Source organism: Eretmochelys imbricata, chromosome 7 (assembly GCF_965152235.1).
Source record: "Eretmochelys imbricata isolate rEreImb1 chromosome 7, rEreImb1.hap1, whole genome shotgun sequence".
In the NCBI taxonomy this organism is placed as follows: Eukaryota; Metazoa; Chordata; order Testudines; family Cheloniidae; genus Eretmochelys; species Eretmochelys imbricata.
Window position 1 is genome coordinate 14,901,199 of NC_135578.1, and position 18,832 is coordinate 14,920,030.

The following is an 18,832-nucleotide window of genomic DNA, read 5'->3' on the forward strand; positions in this document are numbered from 1 at the left end:
AGATTTTTCATAGAAGTGATTCGCACATACCTCAGCTCGAATACAATTAATAACCAACTCCAGAGTGGATTTATTTTGAAAAGTAATTATGAAAATATGGAGCTAAGGAACTCTTTAATGAAGACACTCATGCCCATTTTAGAATACTGTGAGATTTCATGGTAATTTGTTGATTATCTCTTTCACACGATTCATTCCACACTAGTATTAACAAGGAAGAGAACCCAGACATAATGTCACAAAGTATACTTATGCCATAATTCATACTTATTCTGCTGCTCAATATTGAGACGCACACCTCATAGAGATTAAACATAATTTGTGTCAGTGAATGGGCATAGATATGATCCATCTGATTTTTTTTAATATTAAAGTCAGGGTTGTTTATATAAACCTGAACAGGCCAGTTTTTAATCCTGTTTTCTTTAAGACATTAAGTTCAAGATCAAAATCAAGATTTCAAATATGCAGACACCAAAGAAAAAAAATGCATGTACAGTGAGAATGGCAGAGCATCCAGCTGACAATACCTATCTAGTAGCTAAAGCATAGTGCTGGTAGTCAGATGGATTCTTTTTCTGGCTCTGCCACCAATATATTGTGTGACCTTGGGCAACTCTGTAAAAGAGCTTAACTTTCAGAAGGGGTAAACTCCCACAGCTCCCCTTTGCATCATCTGGGGTTTCAGGAGCTCAGCACCTGAGCAGGCAGACATCTGACCTCTCAGGCTCTCAGTTTCCTTGTCAGTAAAATGGGGATAATAACCCACCTCAAAGGGGTGCCATGAGGCTTAATCATTATTGTTTGTAAAGCAGTTTGAAGTTCTCAGATGGAAGGGCTGCAGAATTCCAAATTGGTGCTTGTATTAGAGTCTTGCGACCTTCCCCTATCTTAGGCCTTGTCTACGCTACAGGGGAAATGCAATTTGACCGACGTGAATAGCGTAACTCAAATCAACGTAGCTTAGATCTACTTACCGCGGGGTCCACGCTACATGATGTTGATGGGAGATGCTCTCCTGTCGCCTCCCCCTACTCTTCTTGATCCGGTGGAGTACAGGAGCCGACAGAAGAGCGATCCGTGGTTGATTTAGCGAGCCTTCACTAGACCCGCTAAATCGACCACTGATGCATCGATTGCCGATCCCCCAATTAGTGTAGACAAGCCCTTAGGCACGTTAGAGATACTTACTTCCTTGGTTCAAGGCAATAGTTGAGAAGACAGAATGAAACGTCCAACAAGGGGTTTTCTCCTCTTCTGGGGTTTCCAGTGCACATTTAGAAGTGCATGTTAAATAGCTTTGTTTTCATTTCATTTTTGGATAGTATGTATGTGGAATGGCTTTATCCAGACAGAACAGTTTTCTGCCCAGCTTTAGACCAAAAATGTTTTTATCTCTAAAGAAGGTAACTGGTTGCTTTTCCAGAGGTCAGATGCTGCAACCTGTTGACAGAATAGAAGAAACCAAGTTTGGTTAAAACCATTCAAGGGGCAAGTAAAATCTGCAAACAACTTGTTGAACCCTATTGTCTTAGCTCAGAGCATAAATAGTTTAGAATACCCACATGTCCAATCAGATAGAAACAGACATGGGATGAGCTAGAATCAGCTTTATGTGAAGAAAAAGGTTCCCGTCTGGAATAAGGTTAAAAAAAAATGGAACAACGGGAAAGTTTTTTTTCCCCTCATTGGTCCCCCAAAATAAAATGAAGTTAGCAAAAGCCACTGTACAGTAGGACAGAGACTGACTTTAGTTGGAAATGTAATTGGCAGGAAGCATGGTTCAGCTCTCTAACTTTGATAGTTTAATTTACATGTAAGCATTAAAAGCACATGTTCAGGGGATCTGTATGTCTTTTTTTTGCCATATGTTGCAGGGGCACTGGGCACCTTAGTACAGGAACTAAACTTCCATCAAAAAGCAGATTGCTCAAGACCAATGTGTCATGGAGAAGGTGTGTGGGATGTTCAGAGGGAAAGTAACAGGCAATGACAGAGCAGGCTGTGACAGGCACTGCTGCATAAACACTGTTGCAGGTTCCTCCAGCAAATTGAATTTACCAATTTGGGCCTGTCCAACGGATGAAGAGAGAGAAAGCTGCTGGAAACTCTGAAGAAGGAAATTCTATTAGGAGAGAGAGTAAGTAATTGTTTTCAGGGAAAACTGACATCCTGCAGTGAGTTATTGTATTGTCTCATAGCTGGACTCAAAAGCTCTTTCAGGATCTCAGGTAAGAAAAACGGTTACCAAATTATTACTGAAATTCAGTTAGATTTGCAGAAAGATAAAAAAGTGCCTTTCCAGGGCGCTAGGTGCCTTTATCATACATTAAAAATACAGCAACAAATACAACTAAATTAAATGCAGAAGCCTCCCTGAAATCAGCTCCCCCTTTCAAAAAACACCATTAAAAAAACAACCCACTCCTGACATGTACACGATAAGAGACACCTGTACTCACACTGACTTACGAGCCATTTCATAGACTTCCTAATTATTGAGAATCAAATATTTTGCTGGTGTAACTCTACTCAAGCAAATGGAGTTGCACCAGCAGACAGTTTGGCCCAGAGACTAATTTTTAATAATCCCGAATTAGGCACTGAAATCTCTTAAGAACGGATATTGGACTACGTTTTGCTCTCAGTTTCATCCATACAAGTTCACTGAGCCAGCTGTTACTGAGAGCAGAATGTCCTATTAACTAGTGGTCATATCGTGATGCCTTTAGTTGCACTGAGTGATATCTTACTCCACTAATAGTTCCATTGACTTCAGTGGGACTATTTGTGGAGTAAAGTAAAGTAAGAGCACCACAAGCTGTCCTTAGAAGCTTTACAAGTTATCTTTGATTGCCTTAATCAGGAGAACGGTAGCACCAAGGCTATTATCCGATGCTGGAAACATTCTCTTTTCCCAAGAGGCTGAATTTTTTCTGAGATTTGAGCAGTCTCTCATTTTATATACCCCACAGGGTCATGATTAGGACCCTACCAAATTCACAGCCATGAAAAATGCATCATGGACCATGAAATCTGGTCTCTTGTGCGCTTTTACCCTGTAAGGATTTCACAAGAAGACCAATGTTCATCAAATTTGGGGTCCTGACCCAAAAGGGAGTTGCAGGGGGGTTGCAAGGTTATTCTAGGGGGGGTCGCAGTATTGCCACCCTTGTTTCAGAGCTGGGTGGCTGGAGAGCGGCGGCTGTTGCCTGGGCACCCAGCTCTGAAGGTGGCACCCCACCAGCAGCAGTGTAGAAGTAAGGGTGGCAAAACCATACCAGGCCATCCTTACTTTTGAGCTGCTGCTGGCGATGGCTCTGCCTTCAGAGCTGGGCTCCCAGACAGCAGCTGCCACTCTCGAATTGCCCAGCTCTGAAGGCAGCGCAGAAGATAGCAGTACCACAAACATCCCCGCCCCAATAACCTTGCTACCTCCCCACATCTTCTTTTGGGGTCAGGACCCCTACAATTACAGATTTAAATAGCTGAAATTATAGATTTCAATAGCTGAAATCATGAAATTTACAATTTTTAAAATCCTATGAATGTGAAATTGACCAAAATGGACTGTGAATTTGGTAGGGCCTTCATCATGATTAACCTTTATTTAAAAAAAAAATCAATTTCTCCCCACTCCCTATTTACTTTAGATTAATGAGTGTTGTGTTGAAAAGCATCGAGGAAACTTGCATGCCAATTAAAACCCTTACTGCTCTATGAATTATACATTTTTATATACACTCTATAAAATAAATGTGACCAATGCCACAATGTTCTCATTATTTCCTTCATAAACTACCAAATTAAATTTTAAGAAGCTGAAGACATTATCTTTTATTACATTTAGCCTGAATTTGGAGATGTAACTTTTAATGAAACTTTCCACGTTTCCTTTTAGTAACTGTAAGCATTTTCTGCAACCAGCTGTGTACCATATATTTTTCAAGATTATTAAGTTTAGATTTTATTTTATTGCAATGGATTTCTTTATTTAAAAAATTTGAACCCTTAGGAATTTTCTCTTATATCCACGTATAGAGCTCTACTTTCACCATTAGCAAATTTCTAATCTGGCCTAATTCTACAGCTCCCTATTGTTGCTCAGATTTGTGATAACTTCATACCTATGGAATGTACGAAATCTCGAGGTGAAGGTCAACTAGATCCAACTGTTTAGGAGTGAGGGTCTCTCTAATGGCTGTACGCCATGTTGTGCGTTATCCCACTTGGAAAGTGGAATGATTGATTCCATGCTTTAGAAAAAAGTTCCAGATCACATCTCTGTAGTCCTATCATCGCACAGATTGGGACCCTATTTGTGTGATCAGTTTAGATTTTGGTCATACCTGCTTACTACATAATGAGAGCAAGTACTATGCTATAAAAGTGATTGATTTTAATAGTAACAATATTTAAGCATTTGCTGAGCCACATCATTAAAAGAGAGTTGTAATTTTTAGCTGAATTTTTCTACCCATATTTGAAGGCAGGTGAAAAAAAGTCGGTAGGAAATTAGAGGCAAAGACTGCTCCACTGTATATAGCTCTCTCCCTCCTCAGAGCACTTGATACTACACTTCTTTATTATACTAGCTTTAATAATGCTAACTGCCTTGGCACCCAAGTGCATTTCTACCTCAGCTAATTAGGCTACATGCAACCACAGTCCTAACATGCCTGCTCTTGCTACCCCCTCAAAAATCTCTTGCTTCACCCCCAAACTTGTCTCCATGATTCTAAGGGTTTCCACATAAAGAGAGAGGACACACATGGTCCCAAAATAAAAAATCAGCACATGCTGGAGTGCCAGCAGCTGGAGAAGAAAGCAGTGTCAGTCAAATATGTCCAGGCCTACAACAGGGATTTGATGACTTGGAGGGTGTCTATCAATACAGCTTATGAAATGTGGAGTGATGAAGTTGTTACTATAAAAACTTGTATCACTGAATCCCGCAGAAGCCACCATGGGATGGCAGGTCTGCGCCACATCTCTGCCAGACCAGGTACAATAGTGCGTCATTAGACTTTGGTGGACAATAGGGATGCAAAAGAACTTGCCTGCACAGGGAAACCAGTTCTTTCCAACTTCCCTCAGTTTGAAGATTAGAAAGTTGCCAGCAGCAGACCAAAGACACTACGGTGATGATGCTAGCCTTTCTAGAGGACTAAGAGGGGAAGACCCAGGAAGCCATACTGGAAGTTTGGGGCAGAAGGAAGAAAGGGGACAGGCTAGCCAAGACAGAGGTGAACTGGGGAGGGAGAGCTCCATTTTTCAGAACATAAGCAATGCATACTGCAGAAGAACTCTGGATATCCCCAGACAATTCTGACCCCAGCCCAAAGAATGTTCCGGAGTAGTGAGGAAACCGAGGCAGGAAAATACATGTAAAGGTTTATTATTTTTGTATAAATTTGTGCATTTCTTGTGTGACTAAGTAAAGAGCCATGATTTTAGAATCCTATGCAAAAAGTGTCTGTGTGTCACACTATTCATTTGCCCCTTGAAAAAAGTAAACTGTGAACCAGGACACCACATGGTTACATTGAGAGTCTGAGGCGTCTGTACTGATACCAGGGGCTGGGCAGCCGAATCACATGGTTGCAAGGCTTAGGAGGTGGTGCTGGCTAAAAAATCTGCACCTTGAGAGTGGGCCTAGAACTCCAATACAGGGACAATGCCTCAGCTCTGTTCAAACTCCAGAGGCTTAAAATACATGGGATTCGGTGGCTAGATCACCTTTCAGCAGTCTGGTGAGTGGCCAAGAGGTGGTGCTCGTCTGGACCTGTGACAAAGGACAAAACACTTTTGGACGGTAGATGCTAGAAAGCAGCACAGGACCTGATACAAAACCCATCACAGACAATGGAAAGAGTCTCACTGGTGTCCGTGAGCTTTGGATCAGATTCTTGGAAATTGGGGCATGAATGGAGGAAAAAGGCAGTTTGGTAATCAAGAAGGAGAGGGAAAGAAAAAACAATAGAAAGAAAGAGAGAGAGAATAGAGAAACAAAGAAGATGAGATGATAAAGTTGGCAGGAAAGAAATGGAAGGGAATAATAGAATGAAAAGCAAGAGACTAAGAAAAGGCTCAGTTTATGCATTAATGTACTGGGGTGGAAAAGGGGAGAATCTGTGGGCTGATCACAGCCTTAGGTGGGTGTGGAGCATAAAAGCCGGTTTATTTTTCCATTTCAAGCACTGCCAGTCAGAGCAGTTCTTCATGATTAGTCTCTCACTTCCATCTCATCTGTCCTTGTGCGTCTCATTATAAGTGATCCATTGACCAGGATCTTTTTTGATCATACAGTGAAAGTCCTGAGGGCTTGATGTCCTTGTCCTTCTTTTGGCCTGTGATATTAAACTGAATCAATAAATCACCATAGCTTACTGGAGTCACTAAGCTTAATAGCCAATTTTCCAAAAGGTAATTCCACGTACTAAGATGCGGAGCTTTTTATCTATGAGGTAAAGTGACTTTGCATGTTCACAAACACAATTTGTCACTGCATTATGAACAGCTGGTCGTTCCAGGAATACCAGCATTCTTGCAGCGTTAGATAGGCCTGACCTTCCCAGGCAGCATCACAGGTATTCTATTAAAATGAAGAAGAAAAAAAACTTTGTTGTTGTTGTTTTGATTCAATTCTCTCAAGATTAGATCATGACTTTAAGGAACAGCCATGGTAATGGATAATGCAGAACAGCAGCATCACAGAGGAAGCACTGGGAGCAGGTCTGAATTCTGCCTCTAAAAAGCAGAATGCCCTTAAATTGCTTTCTCTTCAAGTCCAAGAACACATTAATACAACTACCTTGAGGGGGCACAGCTTATTCCATCACTGTGCTAGTCGAATTCTGCAGCGCAAAGAGGGCAGAGGCAGAGCCCTACATCCTCCCTATCCTCTTTGGGGCACCCTGCATTCCCAGGGGAGTAGAGAAGGGGAAGTCCCTGTGCTCCCAGAGAGTAGGGATTACAATTCTACCTGAATCGTAAGTGAATTTGCAAGCGTTGGCAGGGGAGAAGGCCCCTCCACTACACTGACACAGAGCTCACCCTTACTGCAGATAACCCATAACAGCCCAGCATGTTTCTGCTCACTCCTCTGCAACTACAGCACCTACAAATGGCTTCTGATGCACCTTCCTTCCCCAGCACCCATTTATTCCACATAGAGATTGCATCAAGTCAAAACATCCAGATCCCAAAATTCAGGTTTTTCTCAGCAGGGGTAGGTAGGTTGGTTCAACCCATTACAAATACTGACTGCCTGGGCAATGTTCTTCCAAACGGATGACTCAAAGCAGCTTCAAGCAGAGGATATTCTGAGCCTGAATCAAGATATGGATTTTAAAATACACTAAAAATGCTTTGAAACTCCTTCTGGCTCCACCCTCCCTAGCAACAGACCAATCTGGGGGTATACAGTGTAAGAAACAGAGCACTAAGGGTGCTAGAAAAACCTCTAAATTTGCCTATTGCCTCATAGCAACTGAAGAGGATGGAGGAGTCAAGAAACAGAATCTCAAACTTCAGAAATTCACTCTCAAATGTAGCTGTGTAATGGAATGTTCTTGCCATGACGAACCCAGATCAGGGCTTTACAACAAAAGTCTGTCAGTTTTTCAGTTATTTTTGGGGGATCATTCCTACTCTTTAACTTGACCATTTACCCAGTTTTCTAATATGGCTGCTTTTCTAGACATCACATGCTAAATTCAAGTCTGGTTTAAGTGGATAAAAGGTGTATTGATTTCCGTGACATTTGCGCATGCTTCAGAGATAAGGTTGACCCTACATTTTCATAAAGCTGAAATGATCTTTTCCTAATTTGGCACATATGAACTATTTTGGATCAGACTGTATAAAACAGTAAAGAACTAGAAAGTTGGGGACAGTGAAGCACTGTGCCTACATCTGGCAGCCATTTACTGTGGCTCAATAGCAGATTATACACAAGACATAAAAGCTAAACTTCCCTTCGTTTCCAGTTCGCAGAGAATGACAAATATCCAGAGTGACTTTGGGGGGATTTTGTGTGATTGTTCACTTGCCCTCGGTCTCAAAGAAGATGAAAACGATGTCATCCTTGTAGCAGACACACTAGATTATGTCCATGAGGCATTAAACATTTTTTTTAAACCGCTTTACAAGTCCGCCCAGAGACAGAAAGAAAGTGAACACAGTAATCTCAGCTGGTGCCCTACTAGATGGTAAGGCCAGGAGTACATGTCATACAGAGTCAACTATTGCAAACTCTATTGCACTTTCAACACAACAGTGTGTAAAATGATAGTTGGACTAAAATGGCTGAACTGGTGAAGGAAACACTAATGTAGGGCCCTCTTACAGACTTATGAGGTGTGAGCATTTTCCAACCAAATACATTGCAAACACTAATGCATTTTCAAGACAACAGTGAGTGAAATGATACACCCTCTTAAAAGAGATGAACTGATGAAACAAAAGCGTACAGCTTTTGAGCTTTGAGCATCTTACTCCATGCAAAGGGAACTGCAAGTAGTCACAAGTACTTCAGTTTTTAGTGCTACTGAGATATAGTCATTACTTCTCTGACTCAGGTGTTTAACTAAATCAGTCACAACTTTGTAACTGGGTAAGCAGTGGCACTAGAAGGAAGCACCACTCCAAAATGCCAGAACTGAGTGTCTCCAAGCATAAAACATGTACAGTGGACAGAGGTATCAGTCACCTTACATTTTATACAAGGCACTGTAAGAGCGTTATGAGAAATTAAAAGGCACTTTTGTAAAGAGGCCATAATGGTAATGGAGAAAATGGAATGACTAAGGCTTAGTTATTCTTAGTAGAGCAAGAAAAAGAACCCTTCAACTTTAAAAAAAAAAGAAAAGAAAAAAGAGTCAAATACATCTGTAATGTTACTGCTTTACCTTCTGATGTACATAGATGTTCCATATTCCAGTTTATTTATGTGACATAAAAGTGACCTCTTCTAAATAAAGGGCTCAGACAATGATAGTCAGAATTTAGCCCATTTACCAAGAAAGATTATCTTTTCTGAAGAAATATTAATGACTGCCCACTGGCTGTTTCTTCAATTTTTCATCACTGGAGAGTGAAGGTTATTTTCATCTCTTAATTGCTTAAAGATTTGGCTACAGAGTTGTGAAACAATAAATTATGTCTCACCTTAATCAATAGTCACTGGGGTATTCTAGCCATATGGGCAATGCCCAGGGAGATAAGTGAAGATAGAATCTGGGCCTTATCATATTTACAACACTTTGATTTCACAATTTTTCTTTGAAGATGTCATCACAGCAGAATGAAATATTATATTCACAGTACTCACCTATATAAAAGATGAAGTTCCACCAGTAATCAACACAAATGTCCAAGAAACCTCTCCAATTTGTCACAATAAATGTCAAGTGTTAGGAATCTGGGGGTAGGCAGTCAGACCTAATGATCAGAGCAGGACCCAGAGTCTGGACATAAGCCAAGGGTCAGAGACAGCAATTGAGCTAAAAGCCAAAAGATGAACAGGGCTTGCAGCCAGGACAGGTAGCCAATAGTCAGGAGTGGAGCATAGGGTGGGAGCCAGAGATGAGGCACAGATCAGGCATGGAGCAGGAGCAAGATAGGGAGAGAGGCAAGACTGTTAGGATATAGATATTCAGGCCTGTCTGCAAAGGCCTGTACTTTAAGAATTTAGGTGTATTCTTATCACTTGGCTAGTTCTAGAGGTATAAAAGAAAGAATCAAAATCACTGTCTGCTGGTGTAAGGGCCTTCTCTTACTGTGACAGTCTGAGGCCCTGTTCTTAGGCTAAGGCCTTTGACTAAGCAGCAGAGGCAGCCATAAGCTAGGAAGCAAACGGTCACATCCTCACATTCCAGACTAGTCACATTGAAATAAGGTGCTATTGGGCTGTTAGGCACTATCAGGACAGGACTGTATTCCTATCACCTCCAGAGAAAGGGAAGTGCCTAGAAAATGTAAAAGGAAACTTAGTTTGATAGCATCCTGTCTGGCAAGAACTCACTTAACAATAGCTGGGATGTGAAATCCTCACTTCTGTATTGTCTTGTCATTATAGTTCCCACTTTGCTATTGTTTGTCTGTATAATCTCTGTCCGGTTCTGTGATTGTTCCTGTCTGCTGTATAATTAATTTTGCTGGGTGTAAACTAATTAAGGTGGTGGGATATAATTGGTTACATAATCATGTTACAGTATGTTAGGATTGGTTAGTTAAATTTCGGGAAAATGATTGGTTAAGGTATAGCTAAGCAGAACTCAAGTTTTACTATATAATCTGTAGCCAATGAGGAAGTGAGTGGGTGTGGGTGGGAGGGGGTGGGTGTGTGGGTGAGATGGGAACAGGGAATGGGGGTACGGAAATTGAGATCATGTTTTGCTAAAGGGGGAAATGGGAACAGGAATGGGAGTAAGGAAGTTGGAATCATGTTTTGCTAAGGGCAGGAACGGGAACAGGGACACAGGCGTAAGGCTCTGTGGTGTCAGAGCTGGGAAGGAGGACACTAAGGAAGGAAACTGGAATCATGCTTGCTGGAAGTTCACCCCAATAAACATCGAATTGTTTGCATCTTTGGACTTCGGGTATTGTTGCTCTCTGTTCATGCGAGAAGGACCAGGGAAGTAAGTGGGTGAAGGAATAAGCCCCCTAACATCTTGGTGCCGTGACTGACTCGGATGCATCGCATTGGATGGGTGAGTGGCAGCCTGTAAGTCCCCCTCCCCAACAGTCCGTGCAGCTGCTTGGAGGGGGTATCGCAAACTCTCGTGATGGTAGTTGCGGGTTCTGGCAAGCCAGGGTAAAGGATTTTTTGGATAAATGGATAAGGGAGAACCAGGGCCCATATCAGGTACAGGGGTCAACCTGGGATGAGATTAAAAAGGAAATGGAGGAAGTGTTAGGGGACCCAGAGGGATGGGGGGTGGCTGAGGAGCCCACCCTCCTTGGTACATGGGTAGTGGAAGAAGGTCCCTGCCCATGGGGACTGAATGCCTCCCAGGGAAAGGAGGCACTTCAGTCTGCTTGTGAGAGGTTTGAAGTAAGGGCAGCATTATGGGAAGCTGCCAGTAATCTTTCAAGTTTGGTGCTGCTTCAGCAAGGGCTGCTGAAGGGTTGTAAATTAGTTAGGGGTAGTTAAAGATGATTTGGCACAAAAGGGTTTAAAGTCAAAAGCAGAGTTAACAGACTACCTTTAGAGACTGGATCTGAGACTTGGTCCTGGGGGAGTGGAGAAAAAAAAAAAAGTTTCAAAGTGCAACCTGCCTTTCCACACTCTCTTGTTTTTCTGAAGTTTTAATGGAGGGTACTTTGGATACTTATGTGAGATGTCAAGAAAGAAGTTTTTGTTTAATGATAAAACCCAGTTATATACATGTAACTGTATGTGCAACTCTGTGCAGTCACATTGGATGGAAGCTTGGTAATTAAATTATCCAAGGGGGTCAGGTAGAGTGGCTACTACCACCACTATGCTTCTGTCCACAGAAGCCTTTACAGCTATTCTGAGAGAACATGGGCCCTTTTCCCACAGAAATGGTCTATAAGGGACTGCTGCAGGCAGCAGGCAGAGAGATAATCTGATCAAAATTATTTGACTTCTGGGTAATGTAATCAAAATCACTAAAGGATGGAAGGGGTTTCTATTGGAACTTAACTTGGCTACCCCTGGTTGTGTCTAGTTGCACAAGATGGAAGTGTAATTGGGGTACAGTTGTGTAAAAAGAGTAATCACAGTGCAAGGGATGTTAGGCAAAACAGAATTCTGTGTGTGTGCGCACAGGTAAAAGAAAAGGAAAAAGGGAGGAATGATGGGAACACTGAGCCTTGGGATGGCTCTGGGGGATTAGATTGTTGCTTTGGTGGGTGTGCATGAAAACTCTGTAGGCATGGGGGAGGCAGTTACACCTTCTGTAAAATTAATATGGCTAATATAATGTATGGAGGTTAAACTATACGGAAGGAATGTGCATTTTCCCAGGACGTGTGCAGTGTATAATGGAGAAGGAGTAAAAGAAATGCAAATAAAACATGGTACTTAATTAAAATCCTAATAGGGCTCCAAAAGGAGCCACAATAGGATGTGCTTTCTTTTTCAGATCTCTGTGTGTTTTGGAGCAGGAGATGAAAGTAATCAGAACTCCGGTGGAAGTAAAATGCTTCCCTTTTAAGACAGTGTCTGAGCTGCTAACAGCTTTGGATCCAGAAGCAAGCTAGTAAGCCTCTGTGTGTAAATGCAAATTACCTAGCTGATGGGCACAAAGGAGCTGCAAATAACAAATACATCTGGTCAGCAAACAAGCTACTATAAGACTCAGATTATAGCCCTCCAGGAAAGGGAGGTGAAAAAAACAAGTCAAGCCTGAAAATAAGGGGGACAGGTAACCTTAAGGGGTGGGTGTGTGTACAGTGCTAAAATCTGAAGCTGTGTCTCAGCTATTACCTGAGAATAAACTTAAAGCTTGGTACAGCAGAGAAACTATTGCAAACTTGGTCTGTTGTACAAGAGGGGAAACTGAGGTACACCATCTCATGAATTTCATAAATGACCAGTGAGTGAGGTAATTCACTAGCCTGACTATAGAACAAAATAAGGACAGCCTGGAGGTAATTCTTCTGTTTTTCCTGCAATTAGCAAGGAAATTTGTAAAAGAAAGTGGTATTATTATTAAGCAATAATCTGTCCCCACCAGGGGGGTGGAAATTGTTTCTTTTGTTTTTCAGACACTCTACAAGCAAGCTGGCGCCAGCGGAAGAATAACTCAGAATACCATGGATCTATGTTTTGTGTTGTTTGTCTGTGGTGTTTGTCTTGTTGCTAGCATTGTTGTGTTTTAATGAACAGAAAACCTCATGACATGGGTGGGGGATGGCTTCAAAAGGCTGATCTTGGGGGGGGAAGATGTGTATGGGAATGCAAAATGCTCAACTAGGAGGCCAGCATCTGTATAATAGCTACCGTGGTACCTGGAAATGGAATGGCAACTAAGGTGGCCCCCACAAGCCCTATGGAACTAATGAGAAGGGGAGGAGCTCACTGGGAATCAATGGAGGGGTGTGTAAAATAGTGTAAATCAATAGAAGATGTTTGGATGTGCCCCTCTCCTGTGACTATAGAGGAGCCTATGCAAGGGGTGGACAATTGGGTGTACTGTGTATAAGGTGTTTTGCTGGGAATGTACATATTACTGGGGGCACAATTACACCAGCCCATAACCAAACTACACGCATCTACATGCTGCTATATGGACTTTGGTGCACAAATGGATCTGTGAATCTTATTGCTGTGAATAAGCTAGGGCTTACTGCCTGAAACGGGGGTGGGGATGGGTCTACCCTCATTTGGTGGGGTTTAATGTTCAGTGGGTTTACGGTTCCAGTTCATACGGTCCGATGGGGAAGGCCTCTCAGTCTCTTTCCCACAGTGTGTGCACAATGTCGTACCGGCTCACTCCTCCTGTCGGTGGCCGGTGATGTGCTCGATATAGATGTCCCTGGACCATCAGATGGTGTCTGAGACCATGAGGCGCCGCATGAGCCATTGCGTAGCGTCTACCGATCCCGCAGGTCCGCAGCACACGCTCGTTGCAGGGGTCCCAAGCGCCCAGGGCTCCGACGATCAGGGCGTCCAGGCCTGATTCCATACCAAGTGGTCAACAGAATAGGAGTGGAGCAGGAGCTGGGAACCAGAGTTAGATGCAGATTGCAGGAGACCGGTAAGAGTGGGGTCCGATGTGGCAGCAACAGAATCTGTGCAGTTGCTCAGACATCCCAGTTGGGTCACCTCCTGGCTTAAGTAATGGGTGCGATCCAATCAAGTGTCCGCAAGCCTTGGACATTCTGATGGGACAGCCTGTGGGGCCTGACTTCCCAGAATTGGTAAGGTGCTGTTTTGTCTGTCCCCCCGGTGGCAATAAGGGAGTGTCAGAGACCCAGGGCCTCCATGGCTGCAGATTCTAGACACCCCAAAACCGAGGACGCACACCCTTACACCACCATCCCCTTCAGGTGCGCTCCCCTCCCGGGAGATTCAGGGCCTGGTTTATCAGAATGATCCAGGTGACATTTTTTAACATGCTCGAGAGTTTGGACATGGGCCACAGTTTCCCAGGATTATTTCTTGGGACTGTAACCTTCCCAGTCTATGAAGTATTAGAGGCCACCTTTCCACATATGGGAGTCACGGAATTTGTGCACTATATAATTATGCCCCTGAATCTCAGGCTGGTGGAGGGGGTTGTTTAGACTGACCCAGAAAAAAGATTCCCTATGTAGGGCTTGCAAAGTGATGTGGGGAATTCAGGGTGGATGTGGAGGTCACTGGGAAAATTTTGCAACTTAAATGCAATTGGGCTGATCTGTTTGCAGATTTGGAAGGGACCAAGGAACTGACAGTCTAACTTTTGAGAAGTCCTGCTCCTGCTGAGATGTTTTATGCTGAGCCAGACCTTCTGGCCCACCATAAAAACCAGACATTCTTGCCATCGCCGGTCCGCAAATTGCATGTAGGCTTTTTTAGACTCTCCAGGTGACTTCAGAATTGATCTTGGATCTATAGTAAATTCACTGGACCCAGTCAACAGCCACCAGGTTTGGGAAGTATGTGGGTAACACAGGGTGGAAACAGGGATGATATCCACAATTTGAAAAGAAGGGGCTCTGCCCAGTAGAGACATGATTGGCATTATTGAAGATATTCCGGCCTTTGGTAACAGGAAAACCAAGTTGCCCTGATGGAAGTTAATAAAGCACAGCAAATAATGTTCCAATACCTGATTAATCCTCTCCAACTGCCCATGGGTGTGGGGGTGATATGCTGTGGAGGTGGATGCACGAACATCCATTTGGTGGAGTGTCTCCTACCAGAAGCGAGACAAATTGAGGCCTTCAATCACAGATTAATTGGTCTGGGAGCATGGGGGCAGACAATGTGCATTACCAGCAGCTGGGCTGTCATTTCTGCTAAAGGTAGGTGGTCACAGAGAATGAATTAGGCCATCTTAGTCAGTCAGTCTATGACAGTTAGAACTAAGGTGTGGCCCTCAGAGTTTGGGAGCTCCACAATGAAGTCCAGAGCAATTGAGATCCAGGATCTGGTCAGAGTCTTCAGAACATTAGAGTAGCAAAGGGTCTCGTGCAAGGCATCTTAGTACAAGCACATGTGGTGCAGGAAACTACATAGGCCGAGACTTCCACAAGTAGAAGAAATGAGCGAAGGTGCAAAAAATCTGGAGGCAACCAAAGTGGCCCATGAGCATGGTGTTGTGGCATAGGTGTAGTGCCTCTAACTGGGAGCACCCTGGCAGAATGTATATGCGCCAGTTGACATATGTCACCCCATCCTGTATGGAATTCCTTTGTCAGGTGGAGCTTTCCTGGCAGAGGGGTCTTCCTGAGCAGCTGTCTGAAGGAGCGTTGTCAAAGCAGGTTGCAGCATTAACTGAGTTACAGGGCTTCTGCAGATAATGTGGTTCCAGGGTGGTAAATCAGAAGAAAAATAATGCCCACTGGAGCCATCTTTGGTTCAGGGTCTGAGCATTCAAGGAATACGCAAGATTTTTATGGTTGGCAAAGACTTGCACTGGGTGTCAAGCCCCCATCACAGAGTGTCGCCACTCCTTGAAAGCAGATTAAATAGGGAGCAGCTCTCTGTCCAGTATTTCATAGTTCCTTCTGGCAGTTGTAAGACTGAGTGAATAATACGTGCAAGGGCACAGTACTGATGTGTGTGTGTCCGTCCCTGTGTTTTATGTCTGGACATTTACGTGCATGTGTCTCTGTCATACTTGGAGAATTCCCAAGAAAATCAATGTGAAATGGATTCTAAACTGGTATTGCACACAGTACAGTCAGTCTAGTTGTTTTGTTCAATTTCAAATGCATTTTTTCCTTCTTTTTAGTGAATTCTGGTTTTTAGTGGAAACCATCAAACCACCAAGCATAATAACCATAACAACTCTTGTTTTATCTTTTTTTAAATCTAAAGAAAATATATGAATAAAAGTTTGGAGACACCAGTTTCTTGCATGTTGTAGTACAAGAAACATCAAGTTTTTCAGTCCACGAGCTGTGGGACTTCTGATGCACAATGGAAGTAATAGGAGGAGTCCATGGACAGTGATGACTGTTGCTCCTGCCAATTAATATACAGAGAGCTATCAGTCTAAAGGGTTGTTCTGCAGTGCACAAGAAAGAGTGAAGAGAAGCTAAAATTATTATTCACAGAAATATTAGGTAGGAATCTTTGGACCTTCATTTGATTCTGAACTAACCAGAGTTGGGATGGAGACACCTCCACATTTGAATGCATGTGGTTTCAATGATGGTGACAGCAAACAGACAGACATAAACCATCATTAGAAGCAGTCCACTAACTTTTATCTTCTTCCCAATGAAATCATTAATGGGGATCTACATCTTGTCCTTATACATCTATTTCTCAAATGGACAGCCTTGTTTTCTTCGGGTCTGTCTGGATTACTAATAATCACCTATACCTTTCTCTGTGAAAGATAACACAAAGAGTGGAGGATGGGCTCTTAAACCGTTCACCCTAGCAGGAGCATTTGTATATTGAGAACGACAGATCCCCAGTCCTTGGTTACTTCTAGGAAACCGTATAGCTGAATTCACTGAGGCTGTTGCTTCTAACAAGTTGTTACTCAATATTAGAAGAATGAGCTATTGTAACAGAAATTGGTTCAGAGGATTAGCAGGCTGCGTTCACTGGGAGCATCCAAAAGGAAATGGACTTTTTAAAAACCATTAAGTCATATATGCAACCTCAACTATCTGTAGGTTCCTGACTTAGCACTAAGTCCAGTTCCTGGGTTAAGTACAAATGTGAGAGAATCAAACTCAGGAGGTATAGTCCCTAGTTTGGAAGCACAGCCAGCGTATCTACTCTTACCAGCTTCTCCAGGCAACAAAAAAGCTCTGGCACTTGTTTTTCTACTTCTACTTTCTCCTTGTTTTGTGGCTCACAGCATGTGGCAGCCATATGTTGGTTGAAGTTGAGTTAAAGGTAATGGCAATTAACTGTTATTTCTCACCAGTTATAGGCATTTCTAACTTGCCCAGTTATTTGGTTCTGAGAATGGGGAAGCAGCTTTATAAATAGGGAACCCTTAATTTACCAACTTCCCCAATTCTGGGTGTTAGAGCACACCTAAAAAATACCATTTCTTTCAAAAAATAAAAATAGCACAGAGCAGCAGGCTGAACGTTGGACTCCCTCCTCAGGGATCACTGGTTCTTAGAATAATGGACACACGGTCTCATTACTGTGCCAGTCAGACAATGAGTGAACAGCCAGTACATTCGCAGCAGTTTTAACTCAATCTCTGTTTATTAACAAATTGACCGAGCATCTGATTGAGAAACAGTGTTTCCATTTCAGAGGGAGGGAATGCAGGTTTGAATTAATTCCATGTGGTTGTGACAGCAGGATGGAATGAGTTTCGGATCAGGGTTGTGCGGTCAAGGTGTGCCAATGTTTTTAAGCAAAATTTGGATAACTAGATGGAATTTAATAAATTAAAAGGTTAGTAGTCATAGTCAGGAGTTTTGTTAAACCCGCCACAGAATTTCTGCATTTTAGATGCTCAAATGCATTCATTCTCCTTTGACTTTCCCTAAAATTCTCATGCCTGTCTTCTGGCAGTCACTGATTGTGATGTCTTGCACTCCTAATGCGTTCCTAAACTGCTCATTCATACCCTTAGGGATTATTATTGTTATTAGGATTGCCAGGTGTCCAGTTTTTGACCAGAAAGCCTGGTCAAAAAGGGACCCTGGCAACTCCAGTCAGCACTGCTGACCAGGCCGTTAAAAGTCTAGTCGGTGATATAGCGGGGCTAAGGCAGGCTCTTTGCCTGCTGTGGCTCCACACAGGTCCTAGAAGCAGCAGCATGTTCCCCCTCCGGCTCCTAGGCATAGGGGCAGCCAGAGGGCTCTGCACACTGCCCACGCCCCAAGCGCCGGCTCTGCAGCTCCCATTGGCCAGGAACCATGGCCAATGGGAGCTGTGGGGGCGGCAGCTACGGATGGGGCAGCACATGGAGCTGCCTGGCTGCACCTTCGTGTAGGAGTCAGAGGCGGTACATGCTTCTTCTTCTGGGAGCTGCTTGAGGTAAGCACCTCCTGGAACCTGCACCCCCTCCCGTGCCCCAACCCCCTACCCCAGCCCTGATCCCTCTCCTGCCCTCTGAACCCCTTGATCCCAACCTGGAACTCCCTCCTGCACTCCAAACCCCTCATCCCCAGCCCACCCCAGAGCCTGCACCCTCAGTTGGAGACCTCATACCCTGACACCCCAACCCCTTTCCCCAGTCCTGATCCCCCCCTCACACCCCAAACCCCTCAGTCCCATCCCAGAACACCACTCTCCGAACCCCTCCATCCCAGCCCAGAGCACCCTCCCACCCTCTGAACCCCTCATCCCAGCCCCACACCAGAGTCTGCACCCCCAGTCAGAGCCCTCACACCTCCCTGCACCCCAACCCCCCTGCCCCAGCCCAGAGTCCCCCCCTGCACTCTGAACTTCAGCCACTGCCTGGAGCCCCCTCCTGTATCCCAAATCCCTCATCCCTGGCCCCACACCAAAGCCCACCCCCGAACCGGAGCCCTCACCCTCCAGCACTCCAACCCCCTTCCCCAGCCTGGTGAAAATGAGCAGGTGAGGGAGAGTGAGGCGAGAGAGCAACAGAGGGAGGGGGAATTGAGTGGCTCACATTGGATCATCTCACATTGGATGTGGAGGGGAGGGGTTTGTAGCTTGGTAAAGAAATGTTTCTGCTTTCACCTGCTACAGTCA